At 53.8% G+C, this 17,830-nt stretch overlaps 1 protein-coding gene and 1 non-coding gene across 4 annotated transcripts in view; one reads left to right on the top strand and one right to left on the bottom strand.

Annotated features, from left to right (window-relative positions):
* Window positions 1–17,830, top strand: part of MYO9B (myosin IXB) — a 105,579-nt gene that overhangs the window by 25,585 nt on the left and 62,164 nt on the right. The window lies entirely within an intron of this gene.
* Window positions 429–532, bottom strand: LOC120864923. The gene has a single exon (XR_005721269.1). It is a non-coding gene; the product is annotated as a U6 spliceosomal RNA (small nuclear RNA).

A 17,830-nucleotide genomic window follows, 5' to 3' on the forward strand; every position in this document is an offset into this window, starting at 1 on the left:
ATGTGAGTCAGCCATAGGCATGCAGGTCCCCTCCCTCCCCAACCCACCCCTCAAGGCTGTCACGGAGCCCTGGCTTTGGGTTCCCTGAGCCATACAGCAAGCCCCCACTGGCTCTCTGGTTTACATATGGTAGTGTGTATGTTTCCACGCCACTCTCTCAAGTCGCCCCACCCTCTCCTTCCCCCGCTGTGTCCACAAGTCTGTTCTTTATGTCTGTGTGTCCTTCGCTGCGCTGCAGATAGGATCATCAGTACTCTCTCTCTAGATTGCATATATATGCATTAAGATATGACATTTGTGTTTCTCTTTCTGACTTACTTCATTCTGTATAATAGGCACTAGGTTCATCCACCTCATTGGAACTGACTCAGATACATTCGTCTTTATAGCTAAGTAATACTCCATTGGATATATGTCCCACAGCTTCCCAAACTATGGAATGTGTCACGAATTTACACGTCACCCTTGCACAGGAGCCATGCTGACCTCTGCATTGTCACAACTGCAGTATATGTGATGCCGAGGCGAGCACTCTCCTTTCTCTTATAAGGGCACTGTCTCATTGGATTTAGGGCCTCCCCTAAATCCAGGACGACCTCACCACCAGATCCTTCCCTTAATTCCACCTGCTGTTTAGTCGCTCAGTCTTTTGTCCGTCTCTTGTGCCCACACGGACGGTAGCCCTCGAGGCTCCTCTGTCCATGGGATTCTCCAGGCAAGAACACTGGAGGGGGGTGCCTTGCCCTTCTCCAGGGGATCTTCCTGACCCAGGGATTGAACCTGCGTCTCTTGCATTGGCAAGTGGGTTCTTTACCACTGGGCCACCAGGGAAGCCCATTAATTCCATCTGCAGAGACCCTATTTCCAAAGAAGGTCCCACTCCCAGACTCCAGGGATAAGGAGTTGGGCATATCTTACCGAGGAATGCAAGTCCACCCAGTACAGTCTGGGTGCCCCAGGCCGCACCACAGGCAGCCACAGCCGGACCACGCTTAACACCCAGCCTGAGCCTGAGTGCCCCTCTGCATCTTTGTGAAAAAGATTTCCTCTCTCAGCTTGCCTGGGGCCACAGAAAGCCGACTGGGACTTTTTGTCAGCTCCCTGAAAGGAGAAGTGGAGTTGTTTTGAGGTTTGGGTGTCGCTGGGCGCCCACCCTGGGCGCGGGCTGCAAACTTGCTCTGCAGTTCTGACCAGAAAACAGGAAGGGGGCCGCGTGGAAAGCCGGTTGCAATCAGCTGGTCTGCCTGCCCGCCAGAGCGAACTGTCACCGTCACCATTTCACACGGTGTCGCTCAGCTGCCCTGCGGCCGCCCCGCGAACCACCCCCGGAAACACAGCGTTCACGCAGGGCTGCTGTTCCAGCTCAGAAACGCTGAAGGTGCAGAAGACAGGCTAGCCAGGCCCTGCAGTCAGGGGGCCGTGACTCACGCTGTATGCCCTCTAAGAACCTGGCAATTCGGGGATGCAGCCCTGGCACTGGCCACGGGTCTGGCCGCACAGCCCACCCGGGATGTGCCCCTCTGCCTTGGCATCAGGGCTGCAGTGGGGGGCGGTGCTTAGGCTCGAGTTCTGTCTGTCCTTACTGAACTGTAACACTCGCCACTAATATTTGCCAACGCGCATGGGGTTTTAATTTCGAAAGCAGAAATGAAACGAGGATCCTTGCCGGCTACTCTTTTCCCAAACGGCCAGAAGCTGGGATTTCAGCGCCTCCATGTAGCCACTGTGGCCTGGCCCACACAGAGAGGGAAGGCTGGGAGATGGCCCCCCAAGCTGTTGGGTACACCTGCGGGAGGCCAGTGACAGGACAGCGGGGCTACCGGAGCTTTCTGCTGCCCCTGACCCCCCACCCCCACCCCAGGGACCCTAAAAGAGCATGTCCTGGGACTGTGCCAGCCTGGGTCCTGAGCACCAGCCCCCACTGAGGGCCCCACAGACCCAAAATCACCTGACCCCAGACTCCTCCAGCCTCCCTCCCACCCACCCATCAGCCACTGTTTGTCTGTCCCCTGGCAGCACCTGCCAGCTACCTGGGCGTGTCATCCTGAATCAACATGCCGCCCATCATTCACCTTGACCTTTCCTCATACGGATACCTGCGCAAACCATGTCCTTCCCTCCCATGGGGCAAGGATGGGCCGGTCCTTGCCCATCACTGGGGACACGGGCAGAGCCACTCAGCTGGAATGATAGAAGGTTCCAGAGCCAGGGATGTGCCTCTGTGCTCAGGTTTTTCTGTTTAAGAGCTTGGTTAAGATGTAACTCGCCCATTTCCAGTGAACAGCTCAGCGTGTGTTCAGCATGGCCCCAGTGTGGTGCCGCCTTCACCTCTAGTACCAGCACATTTCCGTCACCCCAGAGGAGACCCCGTCAGCAGTCACTCCCCATTCCCCCGCCTCGAGCCCCTGACAACCACTGATCTGCTTTCTGTTCTGGGCGTTTCTGGACGTTTCATGGGGCCATACAAGCTGTGGTCTCTGTCTGAGTCCTTGCACTCAGCTTGGTTTTTTCCAGGTTTATCTGTGCTTCACCGGTGGCTCCGACGGTTAAGGATCCACCTGTAATGCAGGAGACGCGGGTTCCTCCCTGGGTCAGAAAGATCCCCTGGAGGAGGGCAGTCCCGTATTCTTGTCTGGAGAATCCCATGGACAGAGGAGCCTGGTGGCCCGCAGCCCACGGGGGTCACAGGAAGTCAGACACGACTGAGCAGTAAATACGCACACGTCCTTGCTGCAGTGTGTGTCAGTGCTTCATTCCTTTCTCTGGCTGAGTAATAGTCTGCTCTGCAGATAAGACTGCATTTTGTTTTATCTTTTACCAGCTCTCTCAGCATTTCACTCCTTTGTCTGACTCTACAGTTGAGTTTTCTCCTGGGCCCTGGGTCCCCTCCCTGCCCCAGCCAGGCCAGCATCCCCCTCCACCCATAACAGGAGGGTAGAGGGTACTGGGCAGACGTGGAGGTGGTCCCACTGTAGACTCTCGGGGTTGACTGAGCCAAGCCCGGGAGGAGAGCGGAGCCCTGGCCAGCAGCCTGCTCCAGGTATGCAGGCCTCGGGGGTGTGCTGAGGGCTGGATGGGCGCCAGCAGACACACCTAGGACATCACCCATCTGCATGGACCTGCCACATGTGCTAAGAGCCTGGTGGCCAGAAGGCATCTGGCATTTGGGAGCAGTGAGGAGTTAATGTGTGGGGCAGGCCACCAGGAGCCTCGCAGGCCAGGTTCTTGAGCCAAGGCATCTGATCAAAGTAGACAGTAGGAGGAAGAGACGGGGTCGGAGATGGCTGCGTGTGCTGCCTGTGGCTTCTCCCAGGATGCTGGTGAGGACTGTGGTCTGGGGGGCGGGTTTCATCCAAGGGATGTGCCAGGAACACAGAGCCCCCTGGACCTCAGCACTTGTTGGGCCTTAGAGGTTGTCCAGTCACGTGGGGACCTGCAGCAAGCTGGGGCACCTCCTGGTCTTGCTTGTTAGCTACGGGAGGAGGTGAGTTTGCCAGGAAGATTGAATGCTAAGAAAGGGGCATGTGGCCACGGACAGGTCTCTGGGGACCATTCTGGAGGCATGGGCCACAGCATAGAGGACGCTCGGGATCGGGACAGAAGGAGGGAAATCACTGGTGTCGTGCGCTGTGCAACCCCTCACCAAACCCACAAAGGGGCCAGGGCATTCAAAGCAAAAGGAGTGTCAGGGCTGGGAGCCTTTATCCGGTGTGTGTCTTTCTGTCTCCAGGATCATAGGAACCCAGAGGCCAGATTGTATCTCCTGTATGTACAAAGGCATTTGAGGGTGTTTCCGTGATCTGCTGATGGGGAGCGTCAGGTGTCAGCAGGCAGCTAACTGGGTGGGGAGGTGGTGGAATTAGGCTCGGGAGAGTCTAGGACAGCAACCTGGGGCACTTCAGGGTGAGATGTGCCAGCCAGACGTCCCCTGACCCCAGCCAGTGGTCAAGGCTCAGCTGGCCTAAGGCTGACCTTGAGGCTCAGTGGCTAGAATGTCAGCGACGTGAACATCAGGGTGGGAAGAAGGGGAGTGAGAGCCAGGCCAGGGTGGATGCCCAGGAAGGTGGGCATGACAGGGAGACAGGCAGGGGCGGGGGGCGCTGTGGGGCCAGGAGGCTGAGCCACTCGAGAGCCTGCGAGGGAGGCCCCGGCAGGGTGGCCCCTGGGAGCGGGCAGTAGAACGTCTGGCAGCTTCTGTCCCCCCGTGTGGCCTCCCCAGGATGTTGAAAGAAGTCACCGGGGGGTCCCTGGGTTGGCAGAGCAGGCTGAGGGAGGACAGGAGCGGAAGCCACAACCCAGGGTCGGGGGGGACGGCAGCAGGGCCTGTCCCACAGAGGATGAGAGAGGGTGAAGGAGGCCTCGTGCAGAATCAGCCTCACGCCTCACAGATGGAAACACCCGGGGACCTAGGCTCCATGTCTGAACCGTTGACATCGGGGATGAGGACCATCCCCGTGCACTGTCAGCTGTTGAGAAGCATCCCTGGGCTCCACCCACCAGATGCCAGTGGCACCCCCTCCCTTGGTCAGGACGGTCATAAATGACCCCAGACATCACCAAGTGTCCCCTGAGGGGCAGAATCTCCCCAGTTGAGAAGTTCTAGGCCGACTGCGGGCAAAGATTGATTTCAGTGTTAACAGAACCGGTGCCCAGATGGGTTGAGATTTGGGGGGGCTCCGTGACATCGTGCCGTTATGGTTATACGTCACCCCAACTCTGTTCAGTTCTATCTCGTCCGTCACCTCAGCGCAGGGCGGGTGGCAGGTGGAGATGCTGTTTCCGGCTGGCGATCTGCTTCGTTCCTGGTGTTGCTTCCCGCCCTGTGGCCAGCCACAACCAGGAGAACTGCCCACCCATCACCAGAAACCTCGTTTCTTTTTTTTTTTTTTGTGGCCACATTGGGTCTTCATTGCTGCACGCGCACGGGCTTTCTGTAGCTGAGGCAGGAGGCAGGGGCTACTCTCTAGCTGCAGTGCACAGGCTTCTCATTGCAGTGGCTTCTTGTTGCAGAGCACGTGCTCAGTACCTGTGGCGCACGGGCTTAGTTGCTTTGAGGCATGTGGGATCTTCCCGGACCAGGGATCGAACCCATGTCCCCTGCATTTGCAGGCTGATTCTTAACTACTGGACCACCAGGGCAGTCCCTCCTCCCATCTTCCTCACCAATAGGGTTGGGTTTTCCATCCAAGTTTGTGCTTAGGGCAAAGTCTTCAAATGTTATTTGAAAAGCTGCTTGTCAATGCAAAAAAAAAAAAATGCAGTCACCCATGTGGTGATACCCCCAGAGCTGAGAAGTCACACGCTCCCTGCAGGCTTTCTTTCAGGCAACTGTCATGAAAGGACTTTAGAAGATTTCTGGTGCGTTTCACGCTGGTTTCTCTGCACTGGAATTTCATCACCCCCTCCCATCCCTGTCCTCCTGGGGGTAACTTTCTGAACCTCGCGCCAGGCGCTGACTGTGGTTCACCTCTTCTTTAAGCAACTCCCCAACAGGAAACAAACCAAGACTGCAATGGTGGTTTTCGCTGCCGGAGAGCACGCAAGGTTATCTGCACCGCCCCGCCCTCCACCGCTTGGCAGAATTGTGACGTATTTTGTTGCAGCTTTTGGTTTCACCTCATGTACTTGGCTTTTTTCATATATTGCTTCAGTTTTTTAGTATCATTTTCCTATCTTTCATTCCACGGAGGGGCCCTCGGAGGGTTTCCAGACACACCCTGGGCCCTGAGGCCACCTGCATCCTGCCTGCAGGGCAACATAATCTGCCAGGCACAGTGGGATGAAGACAGCAAACAAGACCCCAGTGCCTCCCAGCCCTGCCCTTCCCCCACACCAGCCCGGGGACCCTCCACAAGCTGCTGAGAGAGCCAGCGTGAACTCACTGAGGCTGGCGGCCAGGCCAGCGGCGTACACTGAGGGCCACAGCACCCCTGGAGGAAGCTAGCATCCGGGTGCCAGATGTGTGCCCAGAAGGAGGCCCTGGAGTTCACGGCACGCGGATAGTTCAGCCAGAGAGATGAGCCTGGGGACAAGCTTCTCGTAGCCTGGGCTGGGGGGTGGATGTGTTCCCAGCCCTGGTGCTTAGTACGTATCAGCAGGCGTGGGTGTTCCCAGCTCACCACAAGGATGTCACAAGATGCGGAAAATGGCAGGAGCCGCGTTGAGGAACCACTTGATTGGAAGGAGGGATCCGAGGCAGCATGACAGCCTGCAGACTGCCCAGCTGAGAAGTAAGGCCTCACCAGAGCAGGAGGGGGTACAGAAAGATGAGGGGTTGTCTTTGGGGGTGTGGAGAGGATCAGGGTGCCCTACAGCTGTGATTGCCTATGCCTTTTTGTCAGGGGGCCCCTGGAAGTGTCAGGGAGGGGACAGCCACCTGGAAGACATAGTCCAACAGGCACTCTCTGCCCTTCCCATGCCTCGCAGACCTGCAAGGCTGCCTCTCTGGCTTGCTGCCTAAGAGTGCAGAGCCCTGACGCCTTGCAGTCATCTGAGGCTATTTTAGACCAAAGTGAAAGTTATATTTTGGGGAACATTGCGTCTAAGAGAAGAGTGAAATTATGGGTATATTTTAAGCACCCAGAAAGGCCTCCTTGGAATTTGCAAAAAGAGTTGATTAAAAGGCAAAGCATAGCTCCGGGCCTGGGACACCCTTGCCACAGCCACCGCCCTTTCCGAACGTTCTGGGCACAGGGCTGGTGGAGTGGGGCGGGGGGCGGGGGCGGGGGGCGCAATGAGAGTGTCTGCCCACCATCCATCAGCCCATCAGCTACGTCTGCCTTGCTCTTTGGGCCGGGGATGCGGCCAGGCATCAGGCAGCCACAGGGCCTGGCAGCCGATTTGTTTCCTGGTGATCATCCAGGATGGAGCAGCTTCAGGGCTCTGTCCCCAGCGCCACTGGGTACTTTCCCTCTGAAAGTCTGCTTCTGTGTCATCCAGCCACTGCTGGCCGCAGCCAGCCCCCAAGGCCAGGCCCAGCACCACCTCAGTTACCTGAGGCCCATGGAAGTGACCTGTCCTTTGGAAAGGCCAGGAGGTCAAACTCAAGGCTCTCGGTCCACCACCCAGCCACTGATCAGTCCTCTGACCCCAGCTCGTAACTGTTGACCAGCTCCTCCTGGATGGAGGGGGAAATGGCCACCCTCTGGCAATGGTCAGGTGCCTGGGCTCAAAGTCTTCCATGGTGTGAGCTGTCAGGGAATGTTCAATGTAATCCTCACCCGTTTACGGGAGAGTAAGTCACAGCCACCTATGAGAATTTACAAAGTTCTAGTTAGCCCTTCCTGAGGGTCCAGGGATCTCTAGGACAGCCGATTTTTTAAATTTGAAGTTTGCCTGGTGGCTCAGATGGTGTAAAGATTCTGCCTGCAATGCAGGAGACCTGGGTTTAAACCCTGGGTCGAGAAGATCCCCTGGAGAGGGGAATGGCAACCCACTTTACTATTCTCGCCTGGAGAATCCCATGGACAGAGGAGCCTGGCAGGCCACAGTCCACGGAGTCACAAAGAATCAGACACAACTGAGTGACTAACACTTTTACTTTCTTTCATAGTCAATTTACAATGTCGTGCCAATCTCTGCTGGGACAGCAGAGTGACTCAGTTGTACACATATAGACATTTTTTTTTAAATTAAAGGATAATTACCTTACAGAATTTTGTTGTCTTCTGCCAAACATCAACAAGAATCAGCCATAGGTACACATATGTCCCCTCCCTCTTGAACCTTTCCCCCTCCCCTTCCCCATCCCACCTCTCTAGCCTGATACAGAGCCCCTGTTTGATTTCCCCGAGTCATACAGCAAATCCCCATCGGCGCTCTGTTTTACATATGGTAACGTAAGTTTCCACGTTACTCTCTCCAGACATCTTACCCTCTCTTTTTCTTTTTAAAAAAATTTATTTTCGGTTGCACTGGGTCGTCTTTGCTGCACTCGCGCTTTCTCTGGTTGTAGCGAGCGGGAGCTACTCTTCATTCAGAGTGCAGGCTCTGGGAGTGTGGGCTCAGTGGTGGCTGCGCACGGGCTTGGTTTTTAATATTCTGTTCTGTTATGGTTCATCACAGGCTGTTGAATATGGTTCCCGGTGCTTTACAGTGGGACCTTGTTGTTTATCTGTTGTATGTATAATAGTTTATATCTGCTAATTCCAAACTCCCCGTCCTGCCCTCCCCCACCCCACAACCCCCTGGCAAGCACACGTCTGTTCCCTGTGTCTCTGAATCTGTCTGTATTTTGTAGATAGATTCATTGGCGCCATATTTTAGATTCCACATATAAGTGATATCATGTGGTATTTGTCTTTCCCTTTTTGGCTTACTTCATTTAGTATGATCATCTCTAGTTGCGTCCATATTGCTGCAAATGGCATTAAGTCGTTTGTTTCTGTGGCTGAGTAGTGTTCCGTGGTATATCTACACCGCATCTCCTTTATCCAGTCATCTGTTGGTGGGCATGTAGGTTGTTTCCATGTCTTGGCTGTTGTGAATAGTGCTGCTGTGAACATAGGGGTGCATGTATCTTTTTGAATTAGAGTTTTGTCCAGGGATACGCAGAGCAGCCAGTTTTTTAATTTCTTAGAAGAGTCTAAGTCTCATTTCTCAGCCAAGGCTGATTCTACCACCAGGGGACATTTGGAAACATCTGGAAGTTTTTTCTCCTTAATATTTATTTATTTGGCTGCATCAGGTCTTAGTTTTGGCACACAGGATCAGTTGCTCTTCTCATGTGGGATCTTAGTTCCCTGACCAGGGATCGAACCTGAGTTTCCCACATTGCAAAGCAGAGTCTTAACCACTGGACCGCCAGGGAAGTCCCTGGAGATGTTCTTTTGTTGACCAGAGGTGCTGCTGAACATCCTACGATTCACAGAACAGCCCTTCTGTGAAGAATGATACGTCCCCAAAAGCATGTATCAGCCGAGGCCAAGACACCTGCTCTAGTTTAGGGGCCTTTAGGATGTGCAGTTGAAAATCAGGCCTGGGGTTCTGGACGGGGTCTTTCAGGGGGCCATGTGGATCCAGGAGCCACTGCCTGCACAGAGCTGCTTGATGGAGGTATCAGTGTTGGTGAGGGTGTGGGGGTGGAGGGGGAGTGGGGAGAGACGGTGACAAGGACGCGCAGCCCTGGAGGAGCGTCTCCAGTTCTGCCATAGAGCCTGGACCAGTTCCCCCTCAGCACGTGACTGCACCCCTCCCCGCAGAATTGGCCACCTCCAGTGCCTCTGGGAAAGAGCTGACTCTGCCCGGAAGCCCAGCTCGGCTGCATAGGTGCCATGTGGCCTACAGCCTGCTGCTCTCCCCTGCCCCAGGGCCTTTGTACATGCCTACACTCCTGCACCATCATCTAGCTGGGTCCGCCCCCGAGGCTTCCTGGGAGAGACAGAGGAGAGCTCCAGAAGGTCCCGAGGCCAGCAGGGTCCTGGCCCAGCACCAGCACAGTGCGACTCCCAGCCCCACATCCTGAGGCTCCGAGAGGCCCTCCGGTGCTCGGGGCCCATTCGCTTCCTGCAGCAGCCCCAAATTTCAGCTGTGGCAGAGCAGGGAGGAAGCAAGCACCGTGATGCGCTCATGGTAGTGCTGAGGCTGGGGGCACACCTCGTGGGGATCCAAGCCCTCCTGTGCATGGGTGGCCTTCGACGCCCGTTCCAGAGCTGCCCCTTAAAGAAGATGGGAGGGACTTCACTGGTGGTCCAGTGGTTAAGAACCTGCATTCTTAACCTGTGTTAAGTTTTGATCCCTGGTTGGGGAACTAAAATCCCATGTGCCGCGGGGCAGCTGTGCCTGCACACCATAACTACAAGCCAGTGAAGCCAAATAAATATTTGAAAAAAAATTTAAAAGATGGGAGACACTGGGGAGAGGCCTCCATGAGAGAAGTGAAGGCTGGAGCAGGCCTGTGATGAAAGATCAGAGGGAGGATTGCGCCAATCCAAAAAAGAGGTGACTAGAAGCACTTTATCCCAGAGCACGGGGGACACTGGAGGGCCTTAGTTGCAGTGGTCCTCCTGGACTCAGGTTAGCGCCAGCCGTGGCCCCCCCAGACCCAAGGAAGATGGAGAGACCCACCAAGGCAGGCCTGGCTGTTACTTCTACTGCCCCTTTCCAAAGCAGAGTGGACACGGTGGAGATGGCTCAGCCGTAAAGAGGAATGCCAACTCAATGCATGTGAGTTTGAGCAAGCTCCAGGAGATGGTGAAGAACAGGGAAGCCTGGCGCGCTACGGTCCTCAGGGTCGCAGAGAGTCCGACACGACCGAGGGACTGGACAACAGCGACCGAAGAGGAAGGCAGCACTGACACGCTACAGGGTGGACGGCGGCGGCGTGCTGAGCGGAAGAAGCCGGGCACACAGGGCCACGTGCTCCTGACCCCGTCGACACGAAGGGTCCGCAACAGGCCGAGCCAAGGGGACAGCGAGCGGATGAGTGGTCGCCCGGGGCAGGGGGAGTGGGGAGCGGCTGCTTATGGGCACAAGGTTTCCTGTGGGGTAATGAAGCGTTCTGGGACGCGATAGAGGTGACTGCTGCCTGACGTAGCAAGCCTGCCAGATGCCACCAAATCGTAGATTGAAACGGTGCATTAAAATTTACCACAGTTAAAACCCTGAATATTCATTGGAAGGACTGAAGCTTAAATATTTTGGCCACTTTATGTGAAGAGCCGACTCACTGGAAAAGACCCTGCTGCTGGGAAAGATTGAGGGCAGAAGAGGGTGACAGGATGAGATGGTTGGATGGCATCACTGACTCAATGGACATGAGTATGAGCAGACTCTAGGAGATGGTAGGACAGGGAAGCCTGGTGGGCTGCAGTCCACGGGGTGGCAAAGAGTCAGACACGACTGGGCGACAACAAACACGTCTGGAACGCTCCCCGTCAGGTCCCACCACGGGCTTCCAGTGGCTCAGTGGAAAAGAAGCTGTCCTCCAGTGCAGGAGACGTGGGAGACACAGGTTCACTCCCTAGGTTGGGAAGACTCCCTGGAAAAGGAAATGGCAACCCACTCCAGTATTCTCGCCTGGGAAAGCCCATGGACAGAGGAGCCTGGCGGCTACAATCCATGGGGTCACGAGAGTCGGACGTGACTGGGCAACTAATCAACAACAGGTCCCGCCACATCAGCCTCTTGGAATCCTTCCCATCAATCTCGAAGTTAGCAGGCAGAAGTGTAGCCGTCCCAGAGCCGGTCCTGTTGGCTCTGGCCTCTGGAGTGGCCCCCAGTACACCCAAACTCCATCTTCCTGGGGCCCCACGCAAGCCGCCGATCCAGCAACAGGACACAGGACCGGCTTGAGGTTAGACCTGAGCCCCTTTAGGTAAAATTTCTCCCGCAAGTGTGGAAGTGCTCCAAAATGTTTCATCTAGCCACTTATCTTTAACATCACCATTTCCACCCAGAGAACGTTTCATTTCGAAGTGAATTGGCGAAACCCTCCCCCAAGACAGAAAGATCATAAAATCGGCTAGACCAGGTTCGCAGTGGCTCTTCCTGTGGAATGTCTCCTGGATTCAGCAGTTTACACTTAAGCCTTGGTATAGTAGTTTACCCCAGGGGTCTGTAAACTGGTTCTGTAAAAGGCCACATTAATTAGCATTTCCAGATTTCACAGCCTTTTGGTCTGTTTCGCAACTACTTAGCTTGCAGCTACTCACCCTGCATCATAGAGCGAAAGCAGCCGCAGACAGGATAAAATGAACAGTGGGGCCGTCTGTCAATAAAACGTCATTTACAAAAACAGGCAGTGGGAGAGAAGCATCAAAGATACCCAGATTGGGGGCTTCCCCAGTGGCCCAGTGGCTAAGACTCCAGGCTCCCAGTGCAGGGGGCCTTTGTTCAATCCCTGGTTGGGGGACTAAAGATCCCACATACCGCAAGAAGATCTGGTGCAGCCAAATAAAATAAATACTTTTTTAAAAAAAGAACAGATACCCAGATTGAAGGACATCCTAAAATATACTCACCCTATCCTCCTTAAGACTGTTAAGGTCTCAAAAATAAGCCTGAGATGCTTGATGTGGGAGGACTGAATGTAACATGATGAAATGAAAATTGCTCAGTCACGTCCAACTCTTTGTGACCCTATGGACTATACACTCCATGGAATTCTCCAGGCCAGAATACTGGAGTGGGTAGCCATTTCTTTCTCCAAGGGAACTTCCCAAGCCAGGGATTGGACCCAGGTCTCCCGCTTTGTGGGCAGATTCTTTACGAACTGAGCCACCAGGGAAGCCCATGTAACACGTGATATTAGGATAGAAAACAGCATTGCAGGGGAAATGAGGACATCTGAATGTATGCAAGCTTAATTTCGTAATAATGCATCAGTCAGTATCGGCTTCCCTGGTGGCTGAGCTTTAAAGAACCTGCCTGCAATTCAGGAGATGCTGGAGACCCGAGTTCAGTCCCTGACTCTAGTATTCTTGCCTGGAGAATCCCATGGACAGAGGAGCCTGGTGGGCTACAGTCCCTGGAGTCACGAAGAGTCAGACACAACTGAGCTCACACGCAGGGTCAGTCGGTATTGGTCTGTTCACTTTTTCTGGCAGCTGTGCCATCGTTATATTGACAGTAGGAGACACTGAGCGTGGGGCCCTTGGGAGCCCTCTGTGATATTCCTAGAACTTCCTAGTAAATCTAAAACTATTTTAAAATTAAAAGGTTTTTAAAGAAAAAGAAGGATGTCAAGCCAGACTTGGCTTGTGTGTGTGGAGGGAAGGGGGTCCATAGACAATCCCCCACAGGCCAGATCTGTTGCACAGACAGGCTCCCACCCTGTCCATGAGCTGTGCAGAGCAGGTCTCAGGTGGGACCCTCACACAGTGAGCATCAACCTGACGGGTCCCCAGCCTCCCGCGCTGTCCCATGCCATCAGCTGAGCGTCGTCGATGGTCTTTGGTGCTTTCCTCTGTGGCCCGCGTGCTCGCTGTCGCCATGTCCTGCCGTCCCTTCCTCTGAAGCGTTTCCTGCCAGTGCCCGGGCTCCGGCTGGTGGCCCCGCTGGTGTGCGCAGGTGACAGTGTCCAGCAGTCAGGGTGGCGTCCAGGGCACCTGCTTCCCGAAGGGCCCACGCCACGACTGGGGCCCAGCCACTGAACTCGGTTCCCTCCACAGCCCCTTACCTTCCAGGGCTATGAGGAGTCACAGCTGGAAGGCAGCTCTGGGTGGTGATGTTCTCTCCTCCTGCACCTGTTCCTGCGTCACCGGGGGGCCTAGTTTCTGCTCACTTTCCCTCCACCTAACTGTGTCTGGCTGAACAAGGCTACCAAGTGGAGGCACGCTGGGAACTGGACCCGTCTGGGATTGGGGTGCAGGTGGGGAGAGGCTGCTGTCAGTGAAACCCTGGACTATGAAAGTTTCCCATCTCTTGGGGCTAAGTATTAGGAAAGCAATCTGATTAAGTATGCATGCTAAGTTGCTTCAGTCATGTCTGACTCTTCCAACCCTATAGACTGTAGCCTGTCAGGCTCCTCTGTCCATGGGATTCTCCAGGCAAGAATACTGGAGTGGGTCACCATTTCCTTCTTCAGGGGATCCTCCTGACACGGCGATCGAACCCGAGTCTACTGTGTCTCCTGCATTGCAGGCAGATTCTTTACCGCTGAGCCACTGGCGGAGCGCCCTGGTTAAGTATACTGAGCACGAAGCTCTTTGCTCTGCCCTGCTTCTAATCGTCAAGACCCTTACTCCAGATGTTCAGGAAAGAGGGAAGGGCGTAACTAAGTGTCCTCTTGCTTTATTTCTCCCTAGAGAGCCTTCACTCTTGTAGTAAACCCTAGAGCAGTAGTTCTCACCCTTCCAGGGATCAGAACAGCCTTAGGCTCTGGTTTAAGAATTTAGATTTCCTAGCCTTTCTAGAAATCCTGCAGGTCTGGAATGGGCCCAAGTCTGCATCTTTAACAAGTCCCTACAGCCCATACTTGGATTCTCAACTTTTCCTCTCCCTTATCGCAACCTACCAGAGCAGTATGGTAGAGGTGACTCATGGGGGAAAGCAGAGGAATCTTGACAGTTCTCTTTTTCCTCCCTGTTGTAAGCGGGGGAGCCTCAGGAAGACAGCTTTGCTCACCCCAGGTATGGAGGGTGGACCCAAGGGTAGCCAGCGGGGGCAGGGGGCGGGGGAGAAGCTATAGGGCCTGTAGGGAGAGTGGAGCGATGCTCTCAGACTCTAGTCTCTCCCTCCAGCCCACCCTTGGGAGCTCACCTTTCCTCACAAGGGCAAATGCTTAGTTTTACTGCATGGAACGTATTAAGAGAGTCCCTATTGCTCTCAGCAGCAGCACCGTGCAGCTTGAGATTTGTGAAAATGTTAGTTGCTTGGTCATGTCCAACTCTTTGTGACCTCATGGACGCCCACCAGGCTCCCCTGTCCATAGAATTCTCCAGGGGAGAATACTGGAGTGGGTTGCCATCTTCTTCTCCAGGGTATCTTCCGGACCCAGGGATCGAACCCAGGTCTTCTGCATTGCAGGCAGATTCTTTACCATCTGAGCCACCAGGGAAGTCCTGATTTGTAGAGAAATTCATACAGGGAAGCAAAGGAAATTTGCCATTTCCTTCTCCCTGGAATAGGAAATGGCAACCTACTCCAGTATTCTCACCTGGGTAATCCCGTGGACAGAGGAGCCTGGCCGGCTAAAGTCCGTGGGGTTGCAAAAGACTTGGACATGGCTGAGTGACTAGCATACACGCACAGGGAAGCAGACATCATCCTAAAAGGAAACGTTCCATAGTGAGCCACCACCCACTTACAAAACAAGCCCTCCACTCATACCTCCCCCGCTCAGCTCAGCCTAAGTGTGACTCTTTCCAGCCCACCAGGCCTGGTGGGTCCTCCTTCCCAGATTATCCCACCACACAAATACAAAGTAAATCAGTTGCAAAATGAGGTTGAAAAATCTTGCAAAAGGTGCATGATTGCAGGAAGTCATCAGCGGTGACCCGGAGAATTGCTCTGACCCCCAGTTACTCAGCCACACCCATGAGCAGCAGATGGGAAAGAGAGCCACGGATGGAAGCCTGAGCTTCCAGAGGTAACGAGTCCATTGTGTTGCTAACTTTACAGAGGTGCACTCGGCCTAAAGGGAGTGCTCAGCTGGTTTCTCCCAGCGCAGTTCAACTCCATGCTTTATGAACGAGACACACCCAGACCAAAGTAGTTCAGGAAGCTAAAAATGAAGGGACAGGCACAGATGTAGCAGATAGATAGAAATGGGATAGAACACAGTTGCAATTTTGATGTGTAAAAGGGAGAGCCTCTGAACATTGTATGATGAAGAAGATTCACCATCATGCCAAAATCCTCAGTTTACTCTCAAGATATAATCGTCAGTATCTATGCATCACAACACAGCAGCTGCTTTTACAAAGCAGAAATTATAAAAGATACTGGGAGAAATAGATGAAAACATACGACAAGCCTCCTTCCTCCTGCTGCTGCTGCTAAGTCGCTTCAGTCGTGTCCAACTCTGTGTGACCCCATTAGACGGCAGCCCACCAGGCTCCCCCATCCCTGGGATTCTCCAGGCAAGAACACTGGAGTGGGTTGCCATTTCCTTCTCCAACGCATGAAAGTGAAAAGTGAAAGGCTCCTTGAGTAGACAGCAAATAGACAGGGCTATAAGATGCCCAGACCTCACATTTAGGCAGATCTTTTGGCCATACCACAAACCCTTCGCTCCATTATGAGAATAAATCTTAAGTATTTGTGGAAGTAGTCATCCCTATGTCAAGTCACAGAGAAAGCATCCTAGAGCTTCCAAAAGTAGAAATACCATCATCAGTTAGTTCTCTTTATAATACCGTAAAACTAGAATTAATGTTTAAGGTCCTTTCATATGGAAATTTGTTATAAAGAAAAAGTAACCTGTGTTAACTCTTAGATGAAGGGGGAATCTCTAGACCAAAATTGGTGGTAGTTTAGTCACTCAGTTGTATCTGACTCATTGTGACCCTATGGACTGTAGCCCACCAGGCTCCTCTGTCTACGGGATGCCCCAGTCAAGGAATCTGGAGTGGGTTGCCGTTTCCTTCTCTAGGGGATATTGCTGACTCAGGGATCGAACCTGCATCTCCTGTGTCTCCTGCCTTGGCAGGCAGATTCTCTATTGCTGAGCCATCAGGGGAGCCCGTAAATCAAAATTATAGATAGTCTAGAAACCGTTAATTGAAACTGTATAGTATCAGAATCCATGGGATGTATTTAAATCAGTAACAGCAGGACAGTTCGTAGCCATAAATACTTTATGTCCATAAATAGGAATAAATGAAAGTAAATGAATTAACATCCCAACTCAAAAACCTGAGAAAACGAACCAAGTACATCGCAGAGAGTGAAGTATTAGTTGCTCAGTTGTGTCTGACTCTGTGACCCCATGGACTATAGCCTGCAGGCTCCTGTGTCCATGGAATTCTCCAGGCATGCATAGTGGAGTGGGTTGCCTTTCCCTTCTCCAGGGGATCTTCCCGACCCAGGCATCAAACCCAGGTCTCCTGCACTGCAGGCAGATTCTTTTACCATCTGAGCCACCAGGAAAGCCCAAAGAGTGTCAAATGGATAAGACAAGCCCTCGGGAATTCATCAGTTCCGCCAATATTTTTGGTGCAGTAAGAACCAAGCAAGACCCTCCCCCATCAAAGCTTGATTTGTTCTTTGTTCTTTCTGTAACCTAGCACGTGGTTTCATTTATAACCTAAACCAAAATTTAGTGAAATACGAGGTACAATAGCTTGTTTCATGCTTGGTTTCTTTTTTTCCCCTAAGATTCCATAACCCCACCTCCCCCGCACCCACCCGCTGGCACAGCCACTGTGAAACTTCAGCCCCTGGTAAGAATCTGTGCATCTCAAAGGACCTTGTGCTGGGCCCAGGAACCCTTGGTATGTTTTTCAGTGTTTCTGTTCACGTCTGTGGCTGACAGCCAGTGCCCTTCCGGGTGAGAGTGACAGAGTCTGTTAGGAGCTGGGGCCACGGAGTGGGAGTCAGCGTCATGTCCCGTCAGCACTCGGCTCTCTTTACATGGCTGCCATCTGCCCGTCTGTCCGTGCAGCCGGCAACTGGCTAGAGGGAGCCTGCTGGGTATCTCAAGCCCTGTGGGCAACAGGGAAAGAACAGAACCCAAGCTAAAGCTGGGTGTCAGCCGGGCCCTAAAAACCCTCCACTTCCTCATCTGTGAGTCGAGGAGCATGAGGTTGGGGGTGATTGCTCTACTTCCTGCTCTGCACCCACAGGCCCAGTGAGCCTGCAGCTGTCACCTGCGTGGGCTGACCTGGTAACTGGGGGGTCCAATCTTCTGCCCCCCAGCCACCACCTCTCACCATCATTGCCACCCACTTCCCATTGTCATCCCTTTTCTTAGCCATGCCACACAGCACGTGGGATCAAACCCTCGACTTTTTGCACTGGGAGTAGAGACTGCCAGGGAAGTCTCCCAGTGTCCTCCCCTCCCCTGGCTCTGTCTCCCTCCACCCATTCCCTGCATAGCAGCAGCGGCTGTGGGAGTCCCATTGGCCATGCTTCTCCTTCCCCACCTCCCACCCCGTCCACTCCCATCCTCCAGGAGCAGGCTTGTCCGTCCCCTCCCACGCAGCCCCTCTGAGCCTGTGACTCCGCTGGCCCCTTCCGCCCTCCGTACTTCCTGGTGCCACTTCTCTGTGTCCTTGCCATGTCTTTGCAAGGAAACCAGTCAGCTTAGGCGACTCGGGCCCTCTTATGAGCATCTTGCATGTCAGAGTGTTGACGTCCTCTCCCTGCCTCAGCACTGCCCTGGCCCCTTTGGGAAGAAGGAGGCATTTTCCCAAGAGCCCCTAGTACAGAGGCTGACACACCTTTCCTG

The sequence above is a fragment of the Oryx dammah genome, unplaced genomic scaffold (assembly GCF_014754425.2).
Source record: "Oryx dammah isolate SB20612 unplaced genomic scaffold, SCBI_Odam_1.1 HiC_scaffold_5, whole genome shotgun sequence".
Lineage (NCBI taxonomy): Eukaryota > Metazoa > Chordata > Mammalia > Artiodactyla > Bovidae > Oryx > Oryx dammah.